The sequence below is a fragment of the Sarcophilus harrisii genome, chromosome 1, assembly GCF_902635505.1.
Source record: "Sarcophilus harrisii chromosome 1, mSarHar1.11, whole genome shotgun sequence".
Classification (NCBI taxonomy): domain Eukaryota; kingdom Metazoa; phylum Chordata; class Mammalia; order Dasyuromorphia; family Dasyuridae; genus Sarcophilus; species Sarcophilus harrisii.
The window spans coordinates 242,367,837-242,387,745 of record NC_045426.1 but is presented as its reverse complement, the minus strand read 5'-3'; the positions used below and the strand labels follow the sequence as shown (position 1 = coordinate 242,387,745).

General features: G+C 33.1%; 1 protein-coding gene across 3 annotated transcripts in view; it reads right to left on the bottom strand.

The window, feature by feature from the left end:
* Positions 1–17,676, bottom strand: part of LOC100918703 (zinc finger protein 474) — a 79,978-nt gene extending 62,302 nt beyond the window's left edge. For 2 of the 3 annotated variants that reach the window (XM_003761259.3, XM_031938987.1), the window contains exons 1-2: positions 17,528–17,675; positions 7,913–8,069 (exon numbers count right to left, since the gene is read on the bottom strand). The gene's annotated coding sequence lies outside the window, so the exon portion shown is untranslated. Of the gene's footprint in view, positions 1–7,912; positions 8,070–17,527 lie in introns of all 3 variants that reach the window. The other variant, XM_031938994.1, reaches the window with a different exon arrangement.
* Between the last annotated feature and the right edge of the window lie 2,233 nt (positions 17,677–19,909).

Genomic DNA, 19,909 nt, shown 5'->3' with positions numbered 1-19,909 from the left:
TGTTATATATATGTATACATGTATATATACAATCAAGTTATATATGTACATATATATATGAGATAAATCATGAAAAAACTTTAAAAGAAAAAAATGAACATTATTTTCAGACTATAATACAAAATTACAATTAATAGATGAAATATTTGCAATAGATATGGCCTAAAATGGAAACAAAATAATGACATCATGAATAAATGAGTCAAAGAACAAAATTAAAACAATGATAATTATGTTGAGGATAGAATTAAGAAGATTGATAAACTATCAATCTTAAAAAATGTACAGAAGTCTCCAAATTAAAGTAGAAATAGAGATTTTAAAGAATAATAAAACATAAACTATTAGGTACTCAGATAAAGAACCCAATTATAAATAAAAAAAAAGAAGAAAGTGAGTTCAGAGCAATTGAAAAATAAAATGATATGAAACTACTACTTTACCCTTTCCTTTTTACTTTATACATATGTAAAACTTAGAATTCTAAGGAAGTAGTTCAAGTATCTATAAAAATATAAGGCACTCAGTCTAACAAAAAATAAGTATCTTAACTCAATCTTGAAAAAAATCAGTGAGCCATAAATAAACTGCCAAAGGGAAGGGAACCATGAAATAATGGAGCATATGGATTTTCAAATGAAATCTATTAAAAATATGAAGCATGATTAATATTTCCACTACAATTTTTTTTTCCAAAAGTTATCTTAGAAGGCACCAATCAATCCATTTCTTGAGAGATGAAGACTCAGGGTGAAGAAAGATATAATCAATGTAGAAAAATGAACAAGTTTTTAAGAGGAGTTTTGTTTTACTTTCCTTCTCAAATTAATAGGGAAGGATGGTGGATGAGAGAATAGGCAGAATTTTGTTGATTAAAAATTAATTTTAAAATGAAATTAAATTAACTTTCAGGAAACAATGCTAATACTTTGGGGTAGCTATGTGACTAGATGGAGAATTGGATTAGGGAGTTAAAAAGTGCCTCAGACTTTTCCTAGCTGTATATCACTGGACAAGGATTTTAATCCTATGGTCTCCTCATCTCTAAAACAGGGAAAATAGGGTTGCTGCCAAGATCAAACTTGGTAATATGTTTAAAGCATTTATCAAAACTTAAAGCAATACATTTATTGTTCAATCATTTTTCAGTCTTGTCTAATCCTGTGGGACCCCATTTGGGGTTTTCTTTGCAAAAATATTGGAATAGTTTGCTATTTCCTTCTCTAGCTTATTTTACAGGTGAGGAAATTGAGGGAAACAGGGTTAAGAGAATTGCTAAAGATCACATAGTAAGTGTCTAAGTCAGATCTGAACTCAGGAAGATGAGTCCTCCTTACTCCAGCCTAGCATCAATCTAGTTGCCCCTAAAGCAATATATAAATGCTGGATATTATTATCACCTAAATTATCATCATAATTTAGCAGAGATTCACGAGCCTGGGTTATAAGACTAGGTTTGGAGAATTTAGTGTTGAATAGAGTGAAATGGAGGAATGAAATGGATGACAAGAGTAAATGGGAAAGTGCCATAGAAAAAAAGACAGGGTTGCCTACTAGCAATTTTGCAAGATATCACTGGAATTTCTGTGAGCCTAAAAGTGTCACTCTCTGATGTTGGGTTTACCAGACTGAATTCTCTGGCTTAAGCAGGAATTCATATAAAAAATATCTAGGGCACATTTGGTTGTTGTATAGTTGCCTGGATATCATAGAGTCCTAGGGCTAGAAAGGATTGTAGAGAAACCCAGTCCCTTATAGGTAAGATTAGAGTCAAGAGACATTTAGAAGTCTTCAAATATTTAGAATTTTGTCAGTTTGGGTATCCTCTCCACTACAGGTGATAACCTCTCTATAATTGAGTAGATGATCTTTATTTGGCATCCTGTTAATTAGCCAAGTGATAAACCTCTTAAACACAGCTAAACTTGATTCTAGGAGAAGAAGAAGAAGAAGAAGAAGAAGAAGAAGAAGAAGAAGAAGAAGAAGAAGAAGAAGAAGGAGAAGGAGAAGGAGAAGGAGAAGGAGAAGGAGAAGGAGAAGGAGAAGGAGAAGGAGAAGGAGAAGGAGAAGGAGAAGGAGAAGGAGAAGGAGAAGGAGAAGGAGAAGGAGAAGGAGAAGGAGAAGGAGAAGGAGAAGGAGAAGGAGAAGGAGAAGGAGAAGGAGAAGGAGAAGGAGAAGGAGAAGGAGAAGGAGAAGGAGAAGGAGAAGGAGAAGGAGAAGGAGAAGGAGAAGGAGAAGGAGAAGGAGAAGGAGAAGGAGAAGGAGAAGGAGAAGGAGAAGGAGAAGGAGAAGGAGAAGGAGAAGGAGAAGGAGAAGGAGAAGGAGAAGGAGAAGGAGAAGGAGAAGGAGAAGGAGAAGGAGAAGGAGAAGGAGAAGGAGAAGGAGAAGGAGAAGGAGAAGGAGAAGGAGAAGGAGAAGGAGAAGGAGAAGGAGAAGGAGAAGGAGAAGGAGAAGGAGAAGGAGAAGGAGAAGGAGAAGGAGAAGGAGAAGGAGAAGGAGAAGGAGAAGGAGAAGGAGAAGGAGAAGGAGAAGGAGAAGGAGAAGGAGAAGGAGAAGGAGAAGGAGAAGGAGAAGGAGAAGGAGAAGGAGAAGGAGAAGGAGAAGGAGAAGGAGAAGGGGAGGAAGAGAGAGGAGGAGGAGGAGGAAGAGGAGGAGGAGGGAGGAAGAGGGAGGAAGAGGAGGGAGGAGGAAGAGGAGGAGGAGGAGGAAGGAGGAGGAGGAGGAGGAGAAGAAGAAGAAGAAGAAGAAGGAGAAGAAGAAGAAGAAGAAGGAGAAGAAGGAGAAGAAGAATTATGTCATAGATAGTTTGGAGAAAGAAGTATGGAATCCAAGTCATGAGCATCACTTCTCCTGATGGTTTTACTAACAAAAGCCACCTCAGTCCAATCCATACTCTATTCTTTTAACTGTCCTATACACTGATGTCCCTAGGCCCAGCTAATTTTAAGGCTTTGCCATTTTCCAATTTATCTCAAATGAAATTCCAATGTTGTGCAATCAGGTTCTGTCCTAAAATTTCTCTAGGAGCTCCTCCTGTTTTTCTGGTCTTTGAATAAAAGGAGTTCCTGATTTTTTTTTTTACTATGGAGTTCCATAAAACTTGAGGTAGAGGAGATTCCAGAAATATATCTTATGAATTTTCTCTCTTCTTTTTATTCCTTTCCCTTTTTCAATTTATCTAAGACTAGCAATTTTATCAACAAAGAAAACAATCCTACTCTTAGATGAGTACTATTTCAAATCTCATCAGCAAAAAAGGCAACTGAGTGTTATAGTAAATAGGGTATTAGATCTCATGTCAGGACAATTGGAGTTTTAATCTTGCCTCATACTTAGTAGAATTTAATTTCTTTCAGTTTTAGTTTTCTTTTTTGTAAAGTGGGAACAATAATATCTATCTCATAGGGATGTGAGAATTAAATGAGAAAATATAAGCAAAGCATTTTGTAAACATTAAGTTGGCACTATATAAATCCTATTATTTTCTCTGACTTTTAGTCTCTTCTCTGAAAAACTCACCTAGCTTGTTTATAACTTATTAGACAGCATAGAGTCTTACATCTAGAAAGGACCTTGGAGAATATTCAATCTCTTATAGGTAAGACTAACACAGTTCAAGAGACATTTAGAAGACTTCAAATATTTAGAATGTTGTCAGTATAGGGGCAGCTAGGTAGCGCAGTGGTTAGAGGACCAGCCCTGAAGTCAGGAGGACCCGAGTTCAAAATCTGGTCTCAGACACTTAACACTTCCTAGCTGTGTGACCCTAAGCAAGTCACTTAACCCCATTGCCTCAGGGGAGAAAAAGAAGAAGAAGAATTTTGTCAGTTTGGGTATCCTCTTGAGATCAAGATTCATAGCATTCCACAGTGTGGGAAACCACAGATGATATATAAGAAATCAAATTCTTATTTGCTCTGTCTGTACTTTGGTGATTTCACAATTTGTTACTTTCCATTAGTTACTGATCTTCCTTCCAATTTTCTTCCTTTAACTTCCTTTTAAGTATTGGGAGCTGGTTTTCATTTATTTGTTTACACCATCTTGTTCCAAGTCTTATTTATAATTCTTCAAATACCAGGATTTTATTAAGTTCTATGATTGTATGGAAAAAGTATACAGGACAGGAAGAAATCTCTCCAGACACTGTGGAATCAATTTGCTTTTAAAACACATATACCTAAGATCAATCCATCCTGTACATATAAAATCTTCAAGGTTTTGCCTGGATAGATAAATCAAAAGATTTATGAATCTCAAATGTCATAATAAAGTAAAGGTGCCAGTTTAAATGAAAAAACTAAGGATGCAATAAAGTTGATTTTATTAAATATTATTTCATCATTAATGAATCACTATTAAATTAATTTCATATAGGAAAACAAGGGTTGGGGTCACTCCAAAAACTTTTAGATAGATTGGGATCCATTTCCCACTTGTTAGTATGATAAATTATTCCAGGAATCTCTAGAAGAAACTTTTATCTGGAATCTCCCTATCACCTTTGCAATTATACCTGAGAATTATAATCCAGTAACTGTACTTTAAAAAAAATCTATTTATTGCCAAGATGAAATGTGTTTTTACTTTAAGCTAAATGAAATTTCATGTTCACATATAAAAGTCACCAAGAAGTGAGCACTAAAATCATCCTAAAATTAATTTATCCAATTGTGTGTTATACTTTTTTGTTGTCTTTTGAGACAATAAATCATGAATTTACTTGAGATAAAAATTAACTTTTTAGTATGTATCACATAAGGCTAAATGAACCATGGTTTAGAACATTCTTAAAAGAAATGTATGTCTTTCCATTGTATTATTGAATAAATATTCCTGCCAAACAAAGAAGGCAGCGTTCCTATTTGTGCTATTTCTTGTCATTGGAACACTGACATTTATAACCCAACCAGGCAAATAGAATGTCAGCATTTATGGAACCCATAGATGAAGGTGAACAAATAAAGGAGATAAAGGAGCTCATTGACCCTTAGGAAAGTGAATTAGGAAGAGTATCTTATCATGCAAGCCAAAATAGGAGAAGATTATCAAGGAGAAAGAGGTGGTTTATCACTAAAAATAATAGAAAGATTGAAAATGGTGAGGGGACTAGGAGCAGGCCATTTTGTTGTTATTTAGACAGTGGTCACATAGCAAGTTAAGTTTCTGAGGCTCTCTGGGGGGAAAAAGTATTATCTGACTCATTTTTAAGTTTCATGTGCACTATTAACACTATATTTAATTGTCTTCTTAAATCTAGACCATCAAACATATTAAGTCAAGATCTGATTTATAGCATTTGCTGACTTTTGAGGTATAAATTCTCACAGTGAAAACTTAACAATTGCCTCAAGCAATGAATTGATATATACCCATAAACTGATAATCATAAAAAAAGAGTAGCTTTCAAAGAAGGGCAGGGACACTACAGTAGCTAGATTCTCCCCATTCCTCAAAATTATATTCGATAAACACAGGCATAATATCTTTGAACAACTTTTAAAATATTCTTGATTTTCACAAAACAACATGGAAAGGAGATTGGATTTGAAATTAGAGCAAAAGCATTCAAATTCCAGATCTAGCACATCACCTTAGCTACATAAACTATGGATTTTCTTCTCTGTATGAGAGGTGCACCATTTTCATTTGGACATTTTTTTTTTATTGAAAAGGTGAAAGGAAAAGGATATTTGAGAAATAATCAGAAAAGCAATCTCTTGTTACAATGGTTAGAGCTGAAAGAAAGTAACAACTCAGATAAATGGGTACTTGATAGCTCCTCAAGAGGGAAACATTTACTAATTTTTAGCACAGATGGCCCAAGTATGAGCAGCAAATTTACATAACTATAAAGAACTTTGAGGCAGCTAACATAACCTAGCTAGGAAAAACCCAGTGATCTTTGTAATCACTGTGAAAATTGTATATGGCATATTTTGTGGTTTCTGATAGAATTGTTATTTTTTTCTCATTCCAAGACAGAAGTGAGTCACATAAATACCAGGGAGAGTCTTCCTGAAAAGTTTAACCCAAACCCAGCTGAGATCTGTTGAACTGAGGAAGACAATCTTTGAAGGCTCCTGATTTTAGACATTTAATAACCTTGTGACTCTAGACAAGTCATTTAACTATAAGACCTCTGTTTCCTCATCTGTAAAATGGGTATAATAATAGCATGTAAAGATTGCTATAAGGGGAAAAATGAAATATTTGAAAAGCAATTTGCAAACCTTAAAATGTCATATAGATTCAAGTTATTATTGTTGTTATGAGATTTAAAAAATATAGGACACTTCTGGATGCCTCCAGGATCTAATCTGATTGGACAAAACTATGCTATTTGAAAAAGCTGATTAGAGGAAAGGAGAATCCTCTGATGTGGGAAGAACTGGTTGGAGAAAGGAAAGGCATGACTTCTTTACTCTTTACTGCCACCTGCAGTTTAAAAGGTGGAAATCCCTCAGAGGTTTGGTTATCTTTATTGTCACAGCTTAAGATGGAGAATCCTCCCTCCCAATTCCAATGAAATGACTTAATTAACTCTCCAAATTCCAGACTTAGGAAAACTTTCTGTTTCCCAAGCAAAGGCACAGAATTCAATAGTTCTGTTTTGAATCTCTTCTTATTTTAAGAGAGTAAAAGCAGAATGATTTGGGTGTCCCAATATTAGCTTCTGGCAGAGAAAGTGTTTTGTCCAGCAAGAGAGGAAATAAGATCCTAAAAAAAGGATCAGTCTCACTGATCATGAGGTGACACATAATACAGACTATTCTCTAAGGAAATAAGATATTAAGGTCTATGTGTTACTGCAGACAGTTTTTTTTTTTTTAATTCATGTATCTTACCTACTGGATATATGCATGTTTGTGCTTATTCCATACATCTCCATACATCAATAGAAGAGTAGGACCCAAGATTATGACTTGACATGTTATGACTAATATTTTTGCCTTTGGTTTAGTAAGTAATTTCTTAATTTAGGTGTTAGAGCAACAAGATGGTGTACTAGATAGAGTACTGGTGCTGAAGTCAAGTGGACCTGAGTTCAAATACAGCCTCAGACACTTAACTCTTACTAGCTGTGAGACCCTGACAAGTCACAACTCCATTTCCCTCAAATAAACAAAAGAGAGTTGAAAGTGTCATAATGACTATTTTTTTAAATGTAAAAAACACTGGTTGGGGTTTAGAATCTATAGTTGTGAGTTAGAGATGCATTGTAAGTCCCTCACTACAACAGCGTTACCCCTAAAACTCTAAAAATGAGTTGTAGAAATATGTTATAACCTCATCAGGGAAACTAACTTTGACCAGAATGAGTATATGTGAAATAAATGGGTTGGACCCCAAAGAGAAAGAGAGAAAAAGTTAGGAAAAAGGAGTTAAGATAGCACCATGCCCTATGCTACATATAAAATAAGGCAGTTTAACTAAGGTCCCTTCCAACTATAAATATCTGATCCTACTTATGAAATGAATTTTACAAACCTCATTTTGCAAAGGAGTATACTGAGAGACGTGAAAGATACCCAGAAATGGAAGTGATTTACCGGGGATCATGACAAATTAATATTTGAAAAGCAATATTTGAACATGAAGTTCTGAGAATACAAATCCAGTTCTCTAGATTATGTTGCTTCTAAAAGGCAAAATGTAAGATTCTTTAGGGTGTGAGGATTCTGGGAAGATGGAAGAGTAGGTCAAAAAATTCCAGACTCTTCAAATTCCCCCCACAAAAAAACAAAATAAATGCAGAATCTCAGAAAACATGAAAGTGAAAGTAAAGCAGTTGTTCTTTTAAGACAACTTGAGAGGACCTCAAGAAAGGTCTATTGTCAGGTGCAGAGATTCTGCCTGCATGAAGTGCAAACATCTTCAGGCCTATTTTGTAGAATAAACAAACAAAAACCTGTTGTCAGCTGAGATGGAAAACAGCTTCTCGGGTACTTTTACTTCCGGGACAGTGTGATGGTCAGACAACAGAGCAGGCAAAGATTGAAGGGTCCTCCACTGTCATAGGACACCAGGCTCAGCTGCGTTGACCAGACATGGTCCCAGGACTGCAGCTGTGGGAGAGAACAAAAGGTTACACGTGTGGATATAGAAAAGGAGCAGGGACCCTACTAGCTGTGGGCATTTGTAGGAGAGTGAAGGTCCTGGTTTCATTTCCAGAAGTCAGTTGGTCACAGGAGGCAGGGTGGCAGTGGTGGAAGAGCTTTACTGAATGGCATTGGCTGGGGCCACAAGTTGCGCTTGGGGGTGAAAAGGCAAGATGGGTTCCCCTGGACAGAACTCAGAAAATAACACTAAAGAGTGCCCTAAAATCTGGGGCACCTTTCCCATATTCTGGGACTAGATCTGATAACAAAAATAAGTTACTAAAAAACAAAACAAAAGAATGAATAAGCTAAGGAAAAAGAAGCAATCCATAAATAGGTACTGTGGGGATAGAAATCTAGATTCACATTTAAGAGTGAGATTGTAAAAAAATTTTTAAAAAGCTACTCCTACAGCCCTCTTTGTAGTGGCCAGAAACTGGAAACCGAGTAGATCCCCATCAATTGGAGAATGACTGAATAAATTGTGGTATATAAATATTATGGAATATTATTGTTAGGTAAGAAATGATCAACAGGATGATTTCAGAAAAGCCTGGAGAGATTTACACAAACTGATGCTGAGTGAAACGATCATTATATACCAGGAGATCATTATTTACTTCAACAACAATACTATATGATCAATTCTGATTGACCTGGCCATCCTCAGCAATGAGATGAACCAAATCAGTTCCAATGAAGCAGTAATGAACTGAACTAGCTACGCCCAGTGAAAGAACTCTGAGAGATGACTAAGAATCATTACATTGAATTCCCAATCCCTATATTTTTGCCTGCCTGCATTTTTGATTTCCTTCACAGGCTAATTGTACAATATTTCAAAGTTCGATTCTTTTTGTATAGCAAAATAAGTTTGGTCATGTATACTTATTGTGTATTTAATTTATACTTTAATATATTTAATATCTACTGGTCATCCTGTCATCTAGGGGAGGGGGTGGGGGGAAGGAGGGGAAAAATTGGAACTAAAGATTTGGCAATTGTCAATGCTGTAAAATTACCCATGCATATAACTTGTAAATAAAAAGCTATTTTAAAAAAGCTACTTCTAATCCAAAGAGAAATATCAAATTGTCACAAGCCCCAAAAGAAGAATGAAAAATCAAATAAGAGAAACTGAAGAAAAATTGGGGAGGGGGGAGCAATACAAGAAAGTCAAGAAAATGTGAAAAAAAGTCCACCAACTGGAAAAAAATCCAAAAACAAGAAAATACACCTTGAAAATTAGAATTGGGCAAGGGGAAGCTTTTGTTATAAAGCACCAAAAAATAATAAAATAATGAAAAAAATAGAAGAGAATGTGAAACATCTTATTAGAAAAGTAACTTATTTGGAAAATTAACAGATTGAGGAGAGAATATACATACACATAAATAAAATAATGAAAAAATAAAATATAAAATGTGAAACATCTTATTAGAAAAATAACTTAATTAGTAAAATAACTTATCTGGAAAATTAACAGATTGAGGAGAAAATATAACTACATATGTATACAAATATATATATATATATATAATATTATATACATTAAAAATTGTTTTTCTACCTGAAAGTTAAGATAAAAAAAAATCTTGACAAAATATTGCAAAAAATTTTTCAGGAAAATTGCCCTGAAGATTGAGAATGAGAAGGTAAAGTAGTAATAGAAAAAAATCTACCAGTTATCACCTGAAAGTGATACCAGGATTGAAACTTATAGGATTATCATAGTCAAGTTTGAAAGCTCCCAGATTTAAGGAGAAAATACTACAAAAGCTACAAGAAAATAAAAATACTACAAAAGCTACAATTTAAGTGCTGTGGAGTACAATCAGGAGCACACAACATCTAGCATTATCAAAAACCAAAGATCTTGGAACATAATACTTCAAAGAGCAAAAGAGCTCTTACCTAGCAAAGTTGATTATAAATGGGAAAATATATTTTTAATGAAATGAAAGACTTTCAACTATTTGCAACCAAAAAAAATTTAAAAAAACCCAAAAAAGCCCACTCCAGAACTCAATGGAAAAATTCAACATATAAGATTCAGGAGAAACATAAGGTAAACATTAAAGACAAATTACAAGTGACAAAATAAGGTCAAACTGTTTACTTTTCGTATGTGAAATTATCTTAATAATAAAATATTATTTATTTTATTATATTTTTATAAATTATATTATGCTATGTTATATAACACATAAAATATTATAAATCATAATAAAATCTTATGACTATCATTATTACTTGGGTAGTTTGAAAGAAAGGTTTGGGCCCAAGCTAAGTATAATAGGTTGATCCTAAAAATTTAATAAAACTGAGTAGGGAGTGGTAAAGAAGCAATTATCTCATACAAATGAGGTTTGAAAGGAAGATAATGATACAGAAGAAGCAAGTTGGGACAGAGGGCTAGTAATGCTGGAACCTTACCCTCATCAATACTGGGTTAAAGAGGAAACAACATATACAGCTAGAAAGGTATAGAAGTTTTCTAAATTTATAAGAATAGATTTATAGAAATGCATGTTTAAAATTTAGGAGTTTCAGAGGAAAAGACAAGGAAGGAACTCTTAGAGGAATTGATAGATTAAGGAATAGAAGAGCACAGTACAGGTAATAAGTAACTTAGATACATGAGGAGGGATTGGATAAATAGGGTAAGAAGAAAAGTGGGGGGAAATAGGATGGAGGGTAATATAGTAATAGTAATTATAATTTTGAACATGAATGGGATGAATTTAACCACAAAATGGAAATGGATAGCAGAATGAGTTAAAAATCAGAACCTGATGGTATGTTGTTTACAAGACCCCACAATTAAAAATGATGCACACAGAATCAAAATAAAGGACTAGAGCAAAATGTATTCTTGAACAAATAAAACCAATGTAATCAATATTAGAAAGAAAGCAGAAAATTAGGGGGAAAATTTTCATAGACAGTCTCTCAAATAAAGGTCTCATTTCTCAAATATATAAAGAACTTTGTCAAATTTAAACAATGTGAGTTATTCCCAAATTGACAAATGATAAATGCCTTTTAATTGAAAAATGGCTAAACAAATTGTGATGGAATTTGTGATGGAACTGCTTATAAGAAATGATAAGCTAGTTGATTTTATGAAAACATGGAAAGACTTGAACCTAAGGAAGAAAATATTACACATCTCCTGACAAAGAACTCATAAATAGAAGTATATATCATAAGTTTTATATATATATATATATATATATATATATATGTATGTGTGTGCATGTGTGTATGCACATGAATAAATGTATATGTATGTACATATATATGTATGTAAATCTATCTAAATACATACATATGTGTGTATGTGTTTAATATTAGCCTGAGGTGGGATAAGAGAAAAAAAACTGCACATCAGAAAAGAAAAGATAGAAGGAAGCACAAAGAAGCTTGATAGCTTTGAAAACAATGCATAGTACTCATTACATAGTTTTTCAAAAAACATCATCTTAAATAGAAATTTATGGTTTTTATGTTTAATCTTCTATGTTTTATTGTATACATGGAAATGTTCTCTTTTTTCTTTTCTCATTTTGTATTTAAAGTTTAAAATGGATAAAAAATTTTTTAAAAGATTCTTAAATGGAATGTCTCATTTTAGTATTTGTATAGCAAACAACGAGCAGAATTTCTGATATGTAGCACACATTTAATAAATACGAACTTTTAATTGTTGCTCAACTTAGTTAATTTACTGAATGGGTAGTAAGCCATCTAGTTTAGACTTATCTTTAGTTTAGACTTATATGCTAGAAATTTGGTGGCAAATGGAAGGACCTGAAATAAAACAATACCTATAATAAGATAGAAAGTTGAGATTAGAGAAGATCAGAGCATTTTTGTTCTTGGAGAGGAAAGAGTCAGAAGAGAACAAATATATCTGGATTTTTAAGAGAAAATGATTTCTGGAGCTGAATCTCAGGAGATGAGATAGAATCAAGGATAAAATAGTAGAATTAACCCTGGAAAGAAGAGGCATTTCTACTCTAAAAGGAGAAAGTAAAAAATCGGTAAAGCCAAATGTATGGAAAATGTATGTATGGAGAAAAGATGAAGACATTCATAGTCGATGTCCTGCAACATTTCGGTAAAATTCTTATCACCCAACTTTAAGTAATACCAAGAGTAATAAGTAATTGTTGAATTGGATTATTGGATTATACACAACTTTATTCACAATGGTTAGAGAAGGAAACTGATTAAGGATTTATTATTTGGTAGGTGTGTTCTTATTATCTATCTCTGTTTTCTCTGTTACTCAGACTTTGTGCATTTTACACCGTTAATTTTATCATTAGTCCCTTTCTTGGATTTTGTCTTATATGAATCTCTGGATTTCTTAATTGTTATTTTCTCAACTTCTAGACAGTTTCTCCTTTGCCCTTTACAGTTAAAATCCTTCTAATTAGATTTGCAAGAATCCAGGAAAATATATTCTTATTAGGCAGGAGTAGATGCTCTTCATTCATAGCCAGGAGTCATTTATTCCTATGCTGTAAAAGTCTAGAAATCTAAATCTTGTTCTTAAAATTCATCAAGACTTTGTACACAACAAATCTGTCTTTTAAAAATCTTTTTAATATCTGATGGGTTAGTAGTGATGAAAATACCACCTATACCCTGAAGGTCTTTAGTTTATTGCCTCAAATTTTGTAAGCTTTAAAATAGCTTTCTTTTTTCTTTCAATTTCAAAAAATTGCTCCTGAATTGACCCTTAAAGGAAACAAAAGGATTCTAAGAGATGGAGAAAAAGGTGGAAATATCCCAAGTATGGGAGAATAGTCAATGTTATCGTTATTCTGAAGTCTTCTTAAATGATTTCCCCTTCATGCTTCTTTTGGAGCTTCTCCTCAATTCTTTATGGGTTTTTTTTTGGTACTAAATGAAATCTATTCTTATTTATTATATAATTCCCTCCTGCACTTATTTTACACTCTTAATTTAAAAGAGTTTCTCTGTAACATTGCTATCACTTTGTAAAGTTAGGTTTTACAGACTTAGTGCTTGAGAAATTCATAATTTCTTTGGATTCTCTGCTAAAGCCTAGATTATTTTAATACCAGAAAAACTGTGATGTCATGTATATAGCTAAACAGAATGAAAAGTCATTTGTAATGATTAAGAACTTTATTGACCTGCTTTTCTACTTTATTATTTTTAAAGTGGTTATGAATATTCATAAGTATTATCAAAATATGGTTATCTATTTAGAGAAATAATTAAAGAAACAAACATTTGGGCATCATGGTCCCATAAATTTTTAATTGTATTTTAATCTTATCCATCCCATTGTTGAACAGAATCTTTTCAGCTTGCCCAGAAACTTTAGATATAATCAGACAGCTCCCTTCCTGAGTATTTGTGAGTATTTGTGAATAATAAGTATAGCTTCCTATAAAATTGATAATGTTCCTCTCTGTGTTGGGTTATTTAGCAGAAAACTGCAAAAAGTACTAGGCCTTCTAAACAAGAACTTGCCTAGGATCAGGACTGGAAGGGGCCAAAAGTCAGTTTGAACTTTCTCTCTCTCTCTCTCTCTCTCTCTCTCTCTCTCTCTCTCTCTCCCTATATATATATATATATATGTGTGTGTGTATACGTAAACATAAATATATATGTTTATGCATATATAAATATAAAGTGATGAATACTCAAATCTCTTCTTTGGGGACTATTCCCTTGGACTGAATTCAAATTTTTATGGTTTTTCATTGATATTGTTGTACTTGTTATATGTACATTGAAATCTGAAACCAAATTCCAGCATTAGCTTGTAAAAACATGAGTGGAAGATAAAAATTGTCCCCATAAATCACTGTTCAGGGAGATAGGGCCTACCTATGCACTCCTTGGAGCAATGGGAGTCATAGTAGGACCAATTCAATTTTTGATCACTCATATGTTATTTTATTGGGGAAGGGAGAATGTTGCTTAGAGGAGATCAGGGATCAGTGCAATATTCAACTACTAATTAGGACTTTTTAGTGGAAGAGCAGTGGATAGAACCAGCTAGTTATTTGGGGATTGGGAAAGAGAGATAGGCTGAGGTCAGCATTTGTATTGTGCCATCAGGATATTGAGTCAGAATAAAGGAAACAAGGCAGATGCCATCAAGAGTACATGGGAGCAGGATCAAATCCTAAAGTATCAGACACTAGACCTGTTGTAAAAGTCAAAATCCAAGTACTGAAGTTGAAAATATGAATAAGCAAGAATTTCCATGTGTTGAAAGAAGATGAGGAGATACGAAAAGCAGTCTCTCAAAGGAAAAGAAAAATGACTTTACAGTACAATCTCTAAGAGTGGTTAAAATGAAGCAAACACTTTAATATAATGAAATTAGAATTGAGAGAAATTCAGGGAAAAGAACAGAATTTATAAGAATCCTGAGAAAGAACAACAGATAGAAGCAGCAGGAGAGAGAGCAGAGGCATAGAAACCTAGAGGGGAAAGAATGTTGGAAGGCTACTGAAAGGTCAAGAAAGAGGAGAATTGAGAAAAGACCATCAGAGAAATAAGAGACTTCGTGGTAAATTTGGAGAGAGTCTTGTCAGTTGAATAAGGTTGGAATCTAGCTTTCAGAGAGTTTAGAAATAAGTGAGGGAGGAAGAAGTCACCAGATATAGATGGCTTTATTAGGTAATTTTTGCTAGAGGAAGAGAGAGAGAAAGTGTAAACTAATTGTGATAAAGTTTTGTTAAGGATAGGTGAGACATGATGTGTTTGTAAGAAACAGAGAAGACAGCAGAGAGGACAATATTGAAGATATTTTGAATATTTGAATAATATTCAAATATTTGAAAAAATATTTGAAGATATTTCAAAAATATTGAAGAGTGGAGGTAATCTAATGGATATGTTAGGATATGGGATAAAGAGTGAATGCAGAGAGATTTGTCTTAAGGAGAAAGAGTACCTCTCTTTATTCAAAGAAGGAAAAGAAGAAAAGAGCTAGTGAGAGAAGATGTGAGAAGTAATGTAAGAGGAGGAAAGGAGAAAATTGTATTTTCAGAGCATTACCTCACTTTTGTTAAGTATAATAAATCTAAGTAAAATAGTGATAGTTTGTGGTAATTATACTAAAATTATTTATACTAAATTATACTAATTATACTAAAAGAAGTCAGTCTTTTACTGGACAATAATGGACTGTCTCCTCCTATATTGCCTGAAGACCAATATGATCAAAGTTCTGTCAATATTACTATTGTCCTCTTCTCTCTATCATGGTTCAAAGATTTTGGCTACCATCATGGTTTTATTGGAGATCTTGGATGATGCCCTAGGTTGGAGTACAAACACTGCCCTGGTATTCCTTCAATGACTCTGCTTTCCATAATTAAACCAAAGAGCCTTTTTGTCATGTATAAAAATGGTAAAAGAAACCATTTCATATTAAATGACCCAAGTCTTTGATTAAGCTCCATCTGTGTTTTCAAACATCAAAACTGAGAATCAAACAATTTTTAGAGTTTTTCCCTGTATCACTCTTAAACTTCCTTTCACCATTTGTAACATAATCTTCCTTTGAAGCTGGGTTCTATGACATGGCTACTTTGGCCATAGTTAGTGCAAAATAGCTGTTATCCCTTCTCTTATGAAGAAGCAACTCAACTTTTTCTAACAGCTTGTGTAATTTACTGAAGTTTTAGGGATTAATAAAATAGTGGAATTACAGAGCTTGTGAAAGGAATTGTATCCAGACAGGAAAGTTGTTTGACTCTGTATGACTGCTCACTCTGAAGTTGCTTTTTTAATGTACTTTAGGATAGAAAGTCTTCTGGAAAAAAAAAACAAATTTGGTTTGTATTTCATTAAATATCAACTTAATTCATTTACCTATATATATAGATATAAATTTTACAATAAAATGTATTTTTATGTATATATGTGTGTGTGTGGTATACACACACACACTTTCTTGAATTTCTATTTGCGTATGAATGAGAAAATGTTTTTTAATGTATTTTCATGAATATATAGCGTTAAAAAAAACTTTCAGAGAGGTGATTTCAATAGTCAGTCCCTCAGAAAGGCATTCTGGAAGGGTCATACTTTCTATCAAGAAGTTAGAAAATATGATTCATAGAAACAATATTGTATAGTACAGTAAAAAGAATAGTTGCTAGGAATCTTGGGACCTGAATTCCAGCTCTGAGTTTGTACTAATTGTTTGAACTTGAACAAGTCATATAGTTTTTATGATCCTTACTTTCCTTATCTGTAAAATAGCTATAACAAAATTATTTCCTTACCTCATAGGTTAGTAGTAGGATAAAATGAACTAGTTATAGAATACTATAGGAATATAAGACTATTTTTCTTTAAAATTATGAAATATAAAAAAAATGTTGCTTCATTATAATAATAGACTAGCAAAAATTATAAAGGGCTGATTTTTTGTTGATTTGTAAATTGGCTGTAAAAATATGAAGATATTTTATTTTACTCCAATTTTTTTAAAAAGGATTTATTTATTTGTTCTTATTTAGAGAAACTAACTTGTTAATAAAGCAACACTATACACGCATATTCATACATAAAATGTATATTTATATATATATGCTGCATATAAAACATCTCTTGTCTAACAGAAATTTGAGGTCTTAACTTCATCATATATAGCATATTTGAAAATAATTCTCTATTATAATATTATCTTGCTTGAAAGAAAATTTTAAACCTTTTATGTCTTTGACTCTGGCTAACCCCAGAATCTTTTTGGCATCAGAGTACAGGGAAAAGTAAATGTAAGTACGCAATATGTGGAGAAAATCTGTACTGCCTGATTTAGTACTTTATAACTCCAGGAAAACAGAATAAAAAGAGGTATCATTCTATACATCTGTTTTTAATGCTTATCCCAGGTATAAATACTAAAAACAATGATATAAATTATTGAAAATTCATAAATGAAGACTATCAAATCATTGAAAAAATTTTTAAATAAGTACATTTTGCCCTAATAGTTATTTTTCTTTCACAGATAACATAATTTATAAACATCTGTCAAAAACATTCTCAATTTATAATCTTCCCCCAGCCCAGGAACATGATAAAAATTTCTCTTTTAACATAAAAATTGATTTTCCATTTTATGCATCAGTGCAATTTAATAATGGCTCACATTACCAGCTTCAAACAATGAAGTTATTGGAATTTTAAAATATCATCTTATATAGTTTATTACTTTACTTTGGTTTTCTTGACTATAGCAAAGAATATTGAAGATTAATTGTTATCAAATGACAAGATGAGGTGCAAGCCTTGACTAGAAACAAAACTAGTCTCTCTTTAGTTAAAAGGAAAAAATTAAGACTGAAAAAAATATAAACTACACAAAAATAACATATTCTGACAATTTTGGCTTGTGGCATTCTCTCTCTTACCTTTTAGTTTTAGCCCTTTGCCATAATATACACACCAAGCCCTGGGTAGAGTTGGTGAGAGATAGGAACAAAACTACCCAGGTTGAAGTCTCCTCTCCCTAAAGATTTTAGAATATTAGCATTTGATACTGCCTGAGTAACAGGAATTTAAGCTCTTTGTCCTCTGGATGTAACCTGGCAACCTGGCAACAAACAGAAGGTGACTGGGTTTTGCAGTAGCTGATTGGACAGGTTTAAAACAAAAATGAAGAAACTCAGCAACAGGCAGTGAAAATAGGTAGAGGCAGCGATTTTCTGCCCAAAAGGAATAGAAGGAAAATAAAATACTAGAGGCTCTTTATTTAGTGGGTGGAAAGAACAGATAGGCCATGCTCCTTTAATCAATTGATTTCTTTTATGTTGTTTCTATTGTTGTTTACTTAATCTCCTTTTCTCTAGAAAAAATCATTAAAAATTTTCCTTTGTCAAGAACTTGTTACACCAAAATAGAGGGTTTTTGAAAATGTATATTTTAATTATAAATCTGAATCTGTTAAGCAAAAGAATATTTGTAAAAATATCCACAAAATGATACACAAGTTCAGTGTTTTTTTTCCTTTTATGCCCACTAAAAATGGATGACAAGAGGCCATTTGTAAGACTGTTAATTCTGTTTTAAGTAATTCTTGGAACATATAGATTTACTAAACTAGATGACCTCTGAAGGATTTTCTAACTTTAAGATTTTGTTATATTAAAAAGTTCACAATATATCTTCAGGTGAGGTTGATCTGGGAGAATGAATTCACTAATAATAGGAAACTTTATCAGTTTAGGTCAGTACATTCTCTGAAAACTAGGGTCTTATAAAGTTACCAAGAACACTAAGAGATTAATTTACTTGTCCAATTATGACACAGCTATTAGACTGTACAGGTAGGACTTGAACCTAGATTTTCCTGGCTTCAACACCAATTCAAAGTCAGCCACAACCCTATATTGCTTCACCAGTGTGTACAATTGGTAAGATATCTTATTAAAAATCTTTGTGTTCATGTGTTCCATATTCACCTCCAGCTTTCAGAAACCTATTTAAGGTTCAATGAAATCCTTCCTGATCTCCCCATCTGAAAACACTGAATTCCTTCTCAGTTTTCCAAAAAATATTTTGTCTAGATCTCTCCTTTATCCTCATCATTTCCCTACCTTGTCTGTTACTGGAATAGAACATATCCTTTCCTACAAAGTAAGTGCTTTGAAGGTAGGGACTATATCATGCCATCTGTCTATCCCTAGTACTTTCCCTATCTCCTGAGCATTAGAAGTTCTTCCCACAAGTGGTCAATATATAATATGGGTATCACATATGGAATAATTTTTTTACTTCCTCTAACACACAGATCATCAAAAAACAACCCACAAAGACTTATTGAAGGCAATGAATATATGCAGAAATATACAATATTTAAATAATGTATCATATCCTTTATACTGCTTCAGGAAGATAAAATTATTTTGTGGAACTACTTTAAAAAAAAGTATTTCCTATTCACCTTGAGTTTGTTCCATTTAAGCACTTGACTCTCAGCATGGCTTTCATCCATTAGCTGAAAAGTGCATGCTTCTCTGTAGAGGATCCGTTCCTCCTTTTCTGGTCTTAAGTCTACAGGAGAAAATAAAGTAGGCAAAAGAGCCACAATATTTCCCAACTCTCTCTGATAAACTTCAGAGGAGGTGAATTCTCTGATCAAACTGACTCAATCATCAGGAGGCAGCCTCAACTGTGGCAACCAAAGGAGCTCACCCCATCTTTTCTGTACTATATGTTTTTCCCCTTCTATAATCTCTTTAAGGTGATGGGTGAATTATTAAATTGAGCAAATGCCTTCCTGGTTAGCCTCAAAACAAAAATTTATAACTCATTTTGCTTTGATTACATTTTAGGTATAGTTGTGAACATAACATATGCCCTTTCCCAACCTAGTAACATCTAGTTTAGTATTTTCCACATAATATACACTTTAAAATGTTTTTAATTGACTTTTAATTGAATCAGGCCATCTAGTTGGAAAGACATTTCTTTCTTGTGAGTTCATCAAAGCACTCCATTATCTTTAACAAACTATGAGATGAAAGATTCCTTAGAATCAATTGTTTATTAAGTTTTTAAAAGAGCTTTTGCACACTTTCACCTAGATACAATCTACTCAGATATTGAAAATGAGAGTGTGTAATAGTATACAGAGAAAAAAATATGTCCTGGACCCAAAGACTATCCCCAGAAAAACATCATTTGATCACGAAGTTCCACACAAAGGCAGGTAGTTGTATTTAAAGCTTCACCCACATAAGGCTCCTGCCAAGAGCTCTTAACCCTGACCTGGAATGACTGTTTTCAGGACT